The sequence below is a fragment of the Schistocerca nitens genome, chromosome 2 (assembly GCF_023898315.1).
Source record: "Schistocerca nitens isolate TAMUIC-IGC-003100 chromosome 2, iqSchNite1.1, whole genome shotgun sequence".
NCBI lineage: Eukaryota > Metazoa > Arthropoda > Insecta > Orthoptera > Acrididae > Schistocerca > Schistocerca nitens.
Genome location: NC_064615.1, coordinates 389,324,082 through 389,332,805, shown reverse-complemented (window position 1 = coordinate 389,332,805; position 8,724 = coordinate 389,324,082).

Genomic DNA, 8,724 nt, shown 5'->3' with positions numbered 1-8,724 from the left:
GATCTGAAGATGGTCATTAGAGACCGAAATCGGTAATCTGTGAACAAAACGTTTGTGACCATAGACGTAAATAAAAGGAAAATACCGTTTTGGCTTTGTTCATTCATCTATCACGGTGCAAAGTTTGAAGCCGTTCGTATAAGTTTAAAGCATAGAAGTGACGCTCTTCGAAAACCTTCCAGACAAACATGTTTTCTGGGTGTAAAGACTAAACAAAGGGTTTTTTTTTCTTTCAAAAGGTTAACACTTATCTTAGGCCAAGTTCCGATACAGCGGTGGACCAAATTTGAACCATCAGTTTCGCTCTGGTCCGGAGTTATTTACGGGTGACTGCTGTTGCACGTCAAATCTCATCGGTGCACATACTGCCATTAGCTGACCAGTAATTTTAGCCCAATGTCTTTCGCAAAAGGAATTAATGGAAATCGTAACTACAGTATGACAGATATTAGAATAGCTATACAAATGGCCGCTGGTTAGGGCTAAACTAAAAGCTTTTCATCCCATGTTCCTAGCTCAAATACGAACCGAACACCAAGACCGCCCCTCCCTCCCCCAAACCGCGATTCAGCGCGCGGCGTTTTCAGACATGTTCGTATTCGATTAGCATCTCAGCGTAGCCGCACAAATGTGGCAGGAGTAATGCCATCTGCATTCTGGAAACAAGGAAACTGTACGCAGCGGTTTCCTGATTCAGCAAAAGCATTTCAGTGTTGCTCGTTTGCGAGGAGATTGTGTTATGCCTCGCGCAGGAAAGAGAAACGCCCAGTAGCAAGTGCGGAAACTCGACAGTAGCAGGTGCGTGTCGTGTACAGTGAATTATCATTCCATTGTACTGCTCCTCACCAGTAGACAAGCATTGGTGCTCTGCAGAAGTTTGTCTGCGAAATGTGAAAATTACAAAACAAACATCTCGTCACATGAAAATGTATTTTTTGTAAGTGAAGTGACAGGGCAACCATTCCTATTGGCAGATGAGAGGAAATGCAATTCCGTGGGAAAAGAAGAATAACTGAAGACCTGAGGTGAAAAATGTTGCAACAGCTGAAGTCATCAATTCGAGGAAAATGAGTTTTAAATATACTAGGTAATTAATGCTCATGATTCCACTGTTATTGTGTTTTATTTGAAAGTTATGCATAGTATGGATCTAGTTTTCAAAGGAAATTGCAAACATTGCATTCTAATAGTATCAAAAACTTACTGAACTAGGAAATGCAATGAAATTCTCCAAGTGCCGAAGTTCAGTACTCATCCAAAAGATTCTGAAAGTTCGTTCTCCTTTTGTAAAACGGTTTGTGGTCATTATTTGTAAAGTATTGCATCTTTCAGTGAGATCTTGCTTCCTTTCTTCATAGATACGGCTTGCAACATCCAGGGCATTTCTTGACGTCCTGTACTCTTTCACCTTTTCTCAAAATAGGGATACTTTTCCAGGCTTCTTGACTTTAACTACATGAGACTTATGTCTGCCCAACCATAGCCACTGTACTTTGGATATGTTGAGATTTGCTGCGTTTATATTACAATCTGCTGCTTTCTTGAAATCTAAGGAGTCAGATGCATTTATGTTACTGACAATAAATGACTTTATTTGTCTTGATTGCTGTATCACGTCCTTGCCGTCTTGTGGATCAATACATTTGGTAACTCAAGAATAATCAGTCTGTCAAATTATGGTGTAGGTTAGCGATCAATAATGAGACTTACCTTCTGTGCTAAATGTGATTTTGCAGGAACATTTTTGTTACTAGATGTTATGCTTTCATTCCCTCAATTTTTCAGCTTTTTCCTCATTGCTGTCACAGCACCTTCTCCTTTAATTTGTCGTTTCTTTCCACTCAAACTGTTACAGAGATCTGCTGCCTCCGCCATTTTATCTAACACTGAAGAATAAGCGCGCGATGTTTACAGCAATGGCTGTTAAACCGCATGGCATCTGTTGATTGAATTTGGTAGCACAATTTCATTCGTGGCAGTTTGAGCCTTTTATACGTTATTGGGCTTGGCATGTAGATCCCATTTCACACAAAACATCAAAATTCCTTATTATGTCACGAAGTGCTTGTTTTATTTCAAGCCTTCAACTTGATTAATAAGGTGTTTATGTGAAAATTATGGCGTTAACTGTTTTAGAATCTGTAAGTACAGCGTATAAAAATAAAACAATATTATTACAGATTGAACTGACTGAAGACACTCAAATGTATAAGGGACAACATGTCTTGAACATAAATGAAAACACACTGTCGGCAAAGCTGCCACACCCTCAAGGACAAGGCCATTTTATTGACAAATCAGGTGACAGATAGTTCATCACTGTACGAGTATACGATAACAAAGTGCAGACCAAATGAGACACACATGTCACAGGAAAGGGTGTCGAAACAGTCACATCAGTACACAATATTTCTCCCTTTGGCGGCAACACGCAAACTGTCATAACGGTGATTAATCGCGTCTTGAGACAGTTTGTGCCAAGCATCTTGGGCGTTTTGTTGTAATTTGGCAGTGATTCTTGCATACCCTGGAGAACGAGTAAGCCCTGGCTTAATCATGACCCACATGTGTTTAGCTGACAAGAGAAATGGCGATCTTGGTGGCCAGGCCACTTGCTATAGAAAACGAAGATGACGTTTCGTCGCAACAGCCATATTTTGATGTGCACTACCCTGCTGAGAAAGCACATCACCAACCTTTCGAAGAAATGCCAGTAGCATGGGGATAACACCCTGTGCAATGCAGTGGGCACTGGTTGCTTCATCTTGATGGCTCCTCCAGCTATGAAGCAGAAATGCATGGTACACGCTGTGGTGTCTCACAGTACATTTATTCACTAACGGTTTCGATCACGGATCACCTTCCCAGTGCTAGCACAAAAACGGAAACAAAGTGAAAACTATGAATGTAAACACAAACTACATTTTCATGAGAATTTGGTACACACCACAAAATCATTTGATGGCAGTAATAAAACGCTGCCATTAATGGGACATACTGCATGCATCAACTTTTTGTGGTGTATCAGTGCAAATCTTGTAATGATTTCACACTTATGTACCATGTATGTAGGTTACTTAATACGGTTAAACCTTATTTCCTTGGTGTGTGCTTAAGTTCTCATACCCTAGATCCCCTCTCCCAACTCTGTAAAAATTCTTATATTCACATTTACATGTTACATTAAATCTTATACAGTAAGCGATGCTTGTCACAGCGCTATTTGCTGCTGGTACCAGCTTCTACGTGTATATTGTTTTGGACATGTAGCTGTATAGTCAGTTCTGTTGGTACTACATTATGTGTTATGAGAGATATTTGTTACTACATCTTATTCAGGCACTAAATTCAGTAAACTCAATATGTGCCTTCTCTGTTGTTAGGGACCTAACACCAGAATTGTTAAACATGACTGTTGCAAATGATTAATGATACATGTACTATTGGTGATGCCGAGGAGGCAAGGATTCTGTTGTACTCACCCCTCTACACCCCACTCTTTTTAAACTTCTACATCTCCATGACGTCGAAATGTCTTGGGCTACTTTTAAGGTGTAACCTGCATTCTCATTGGAAACCTAATACGATAAAGAGTCCAAAACATGGTACAAACATCAGCCGCCCCTCTCCCCCTTTTTAAAATATTACAGTTCTATGATGTAGGAATAATTTAACAGTTGGGTTGTTTGGATACAATGACAGATGCGTGTATGTTTTCTGATAGTTAAATTCATTGTTCGATTTTTCATACTGATGCTGTTGGATAATATGGGGTGCATTGGGCATATGCCACATTTGCATTACTGGTAAATTACTTCAATTAAATTTGTTAGTGGTTGATAGTAGGGTCACACACGTTATATGAATAACTACAGTTTTGTGTGACACCATTAGAAGTTATTTTAGAATTTGGTTCAAATGTGTTTATCTTCAAATTTCTGATTTAGGTTTTTTTATGCTCTTTTTTGGCATTGCCTCTTATCATGTTTCAACATTATATGGCCATATATATCTTTTATTATGGTTAGTTCTAACCAAATGCCTGGATTGCTGTTATTATGTGACACTGTAATATCACCGAATTTTTAATAATATCATGTGATTATTATATTACATAGTATTCCAGTATTCCATGTACTATGCTGTTCCTCATTTGTTTATGCTGTTTGTATCCTCAGACCACTGATATGTATTTGACATCAAGAGCCGTTTTGCTGCTGCCAGTCTGAATGATTCATTGTAATTGGATTATTTAATATAACTGTTTGATCTTATGTGTCCATGTATATCTTCATATATTGTAGGTCTTACCAAATGGTCAGTTTGTTTTTATCATATGATATTTATAGTATCGTATGACATCGCAAAAGCATCGTGAGACCGTTGCATTACATGTTACTGTATGTGGCTATGCATATTGCCATATGTGGTGGTTTTCATCAAATAGTTGGTTTATTTTTGTCATGTGACATATCATGTGACGTATACCACATGATATTGTATTTCAAAGAAGTAAAAAATATTAAAATTACAAGAAAATATTGCACTAAGGGAAAAAATATGTTTATATAATTATTTCTTCTTTTATTGTAATTTGAGTGCATGTGTGTCTCTCTGTGACTGAATTAAAGTGTACACATACTCTGTAACTTGCACTTTGACCTAGAACCTTGCTTGTAGCTTCTTTGATCAATACTTGTGTGTTAATCTACTTGGTCCTGTTGTTCCTGAACAGTAATGCTGTGCAGTTCCTGCTGTTACATGTTTTCACGTTTTCAGTGTTGTTTTCAGCTTGCTTAAGCCTGTATTTTGGCGTTAAGTATCATTTTATTACGATTTCAAGCCAGTACTGGCTCGTACATTCCTAGACTTTTTCGTAAGTACACTTAATTGTTACTACCAATAATTCTCGTGAAAATGCCATTTGTGTTGATATTCAAAATTTTCACTTTGTTTCCATTTTTGTGTTAGCACTGTGAAGACGGTGCACGATCGAAACTGGTAGTGAATAAATGTTCCGTAAGACAGTACAGTGTGTATCATGCATTTCTCAAAGACATCGATGCTGTTGACAGTCGCCTGAAAAATAAATTTTTGTTCCAACTGTGAAGGCTGGGATGGAACCTGTGTGACGTGGGCGAATGCAGCTTGTAGTATGCAGCTCACCAGGTCCACGCAGTACTCGTGTACATCCGTTACTCGAATATAGACCGAAGGGCGCTAATGACCACTGTAGTTGTTCGCCCTAAAATCACAAAAAAAGATCTTCTTACCACAGAAGACAACAGTATGCCATTCACCCTTCCAGAGAACTTTCTCACGACACCAAAGTAGCCATGGTTCGCAATGTGGTGGTGTTAGTGGTAGCATGGCCAGAGGCACACGTGATCTTAATCCTGCAGGAAGCACACGGTTCCCGGTGGTCTCTGGTGGCACAGCAGGTGCAACATACGCCCCTATTTCGTCCTTCGATGATTTTTAGTCGACCGGCACTGCTCCAACTATGTTCAGATTTTGACGTGCGTGTGTACCAAACAAACGTCTAGAACCTGGTCCACGCATGTCGGAACGTTCCACAGACAACTGTTGAAAGCACCGACACATCTCCGATCCATCGATACGTCCATCTAGCTTGCGGCAGGCCCAAAATGTGATCGGTTTCAGATGGCTAAAAGATTGAAACACGAGTACATACTCGTCAATGGTGTATGGTTGCACCCTAGAATGAAAGTTGCCAATACCGTTCACCTCTGCCCTCAGCTCACTTACTGCCTGCAGAGTTAAAACAGACGGTGCGCAAATAGGCCCCCTGAGCGTCATCTGATCGCCGATTAGCCAGACAAATTGATCACTAACACTAACGCCCCTCCTTATACAGTTATTATAAATGGTTCAAATGTCTCTGAGCACTATGGGACTTAACATCTGGCTAATTTTCTGGCGCATTTATTCCGATCTTTTGTTAGTCATACTCATCCTGCGTCTCGCTGTCCACCTACATCACCCCTACTCTCTCTGCGTCTCTTTCTCCGACTTTCTGTGGTCGTCTTGTCATCCCCCCTCTCTTTTTTCATCGACCCCTCTCCTATCTGTCCATCTGCTCCTTCCCCTCTGCCCATCTCGTCCTCCCCCAACTAACTCCACCTTATCCTCTTCTTTCCTCCTCTCTTTGCTTCTCTTCTTAACAAACCTCCTCCTCTGTGCATCTTCTCATCTCCCCGTCTTTCTCCTTCTCATCCTCCTAGCCCCACTCCATCGTCCACCTTCTCCACTCTCGTATCTCTGTCCATCTCCTCCTCCGCTCCGTCTGTCCACCTCCTGCTCCCACACCTCTTCGTCCCTACTCTGCATGTGCGTCTCCTCTTCTTCCCTTTCTCCGACAATTTTCTCCTATTCCTCATACTCTATCTGTCCATCTCCTCCTGCCCCTCACCCTATCCATCTCCTTCTCGTCCCATTCTATTTCCTTCTCTTCTTCTCCCCTTCCTCTGCACATCTACATCTATATCTAAGTCTACATGATATCATATAATTTACAATTAAGTGCCTAGCAGAAGATTCATCGAACTTCTCTACTATTCCACTCCCTAACTACGCGCGGGAAAATGAAACTGACGTCTTTCCACGCGTGGTCTGGTTTTCCTTATTTTCTTATGATGATTATTTATCTCTCTGTAGGTGGGCGCCAGAAAAATATTTTCACACTCGGATGAGAAAGTTGATGATCGAAATATCATGAGAAGGTCCTGCAGCAGCGAAAAACGCCTTTGTTAATGACTGCCGTCCCGAACGAAACTGAGGTCTTTCCGTGCGAGGTCTGGTTTCTCTTATTTTATTATGATGGTCATTTATCCCTATGTAGGTGGAGGACAGAAAAATATTTCCACACTCGTATGAGAAAGTTGGTGATCGAAATATCATGAGAAGGTCGTGCCATTGAGGAAACGCCTTCGTTTTAATGACTGCCGTCTCGATTCGTGTATCATATCCATTGCACACTTTCCGTTATTTCACGATAATACAAAACAAACTGCCTTCCTTTGAACTTTTTCAATGTCCTCCGTGAGTCCCATCTGATGTGGACCCCACAACGCACAGCGATACTCCAGCTATACAAGCTTAGTAGTGTAAGCCATCTTTTTAGTAGACGTGTTACATTTTCTAAATGTTCTGCCAATAAATAGCTGTATTTGGTTTGCTTTCCTCAAAACATTATCTATGTGATTGTCCCAATTTAATTTATTCATTATTTTAATCCCTATGTAGTTGAATGTACTGCCTTTGGATTTGTGTGCTTTGGAGGATTCCTTTTACTACTCAAGTGTACGACTTCACGCTTTTTCATTATTTGAAGTAAATTTCCACATTTTGCACCATACAGGTAACTTGTTTAAATTGTTCTTCAAATGGTGCTGATCATCTGATGGCTTTACAAGACGTAAAATGACAGCACCGTCTGCAAGCAATAAGAGAGCTGCTCAGATTGTCTTCTGAATCGTTTATATAGAACAGGAACAGCAGAGGCCTTTAACACTTCCATGGAGAACGTCGGACATAACTTCAGTTTTACTCGATGACTTTACATCAATTAAAACGAACTGTGGCCCCTCTGAAAGGAAATCAGGAAAGCCTTCCGGAAACCGAAAAATATCAATTTGACGTCTCCTGTCTGTAGCGCTCATTACTTCGCGAGAGTAAAGAGCTAGGTGAGTTCCAGAAGAACATGTTCTGAATCCGTGTTGGCTGTTTGTCAATAAATCGTTTTTTTTCGAGGTAGCATTTAATGTTAAAGCACAGCATATGTTCCAAACTCCTACCGTAAATCGAGGTTAGTGATATGGGTCTGTATCAGGATACTCTAGAGCAAACTGGCTGGCCTGCACTTTGAACTGGAGGCGTTGCTTTTATTAAGTGATTTAACCTGCTTCGCTACACCGAGGATATCTGCTTCTAAGTTACTCGTGTTGGCATTTGTTATAGATTCAAATTATGGAATATTTACTTCGTCCTCTTCTTTGAAGGAATTGGGAAAAAGCGAGTATAGTAATTCTGCATTAGTAGCACTGTCGTCCATAACATCACCATTGCTATCGCGCAGTGAAGGTACTGTTCACGTCCATACCATCTATGTACATTGCCCAAGGCCACCCCCCCCCCTCCACCCACCTCTCTCTCTCTCTCTCTCTCTCTCTCTCTCTCTCTTTCTCCTACTTGTGTCCATCTCCTTCATCCCCTCTCTTTGTTCATCTCCTTTTCCCGCCTTCTCCCTCCATGTTATCACCCCAACCTCAATAGGAGGTTGCTAGTTCTTACCTCCACAGTATTTCTTTCCAGACAATAAGTAATACGTGTACCGCGTTTGGTTGAATACGATCGAGGGGACTTGATGGAGCTTTTTACACGTGGTTTTGCCCTTGTACACGCATGTCATACATATTTCACACGTATTTCATCTTGATCTCTAGCGAATTGTGCCCTGCAGCTTTGTTTTCACACAGGTTTATGACGTCATATCTCCTGTACTTCGTTTCTTAGAAAAACATATTATTCCAAGTACATTCAGTGTGTATGTGTGTGAATGCTGTCTGCAAAATACGTTGCAAATGCAGTCAGTAGTAAGGAAATAACACATTAGAAGGGCAGCCCTGAAGTGGCAGTTCTACTGCATGAACACCAAAAATGTAGAAAGCTATAAACATTTTCTTTCCTCATGCTATTGGGGTT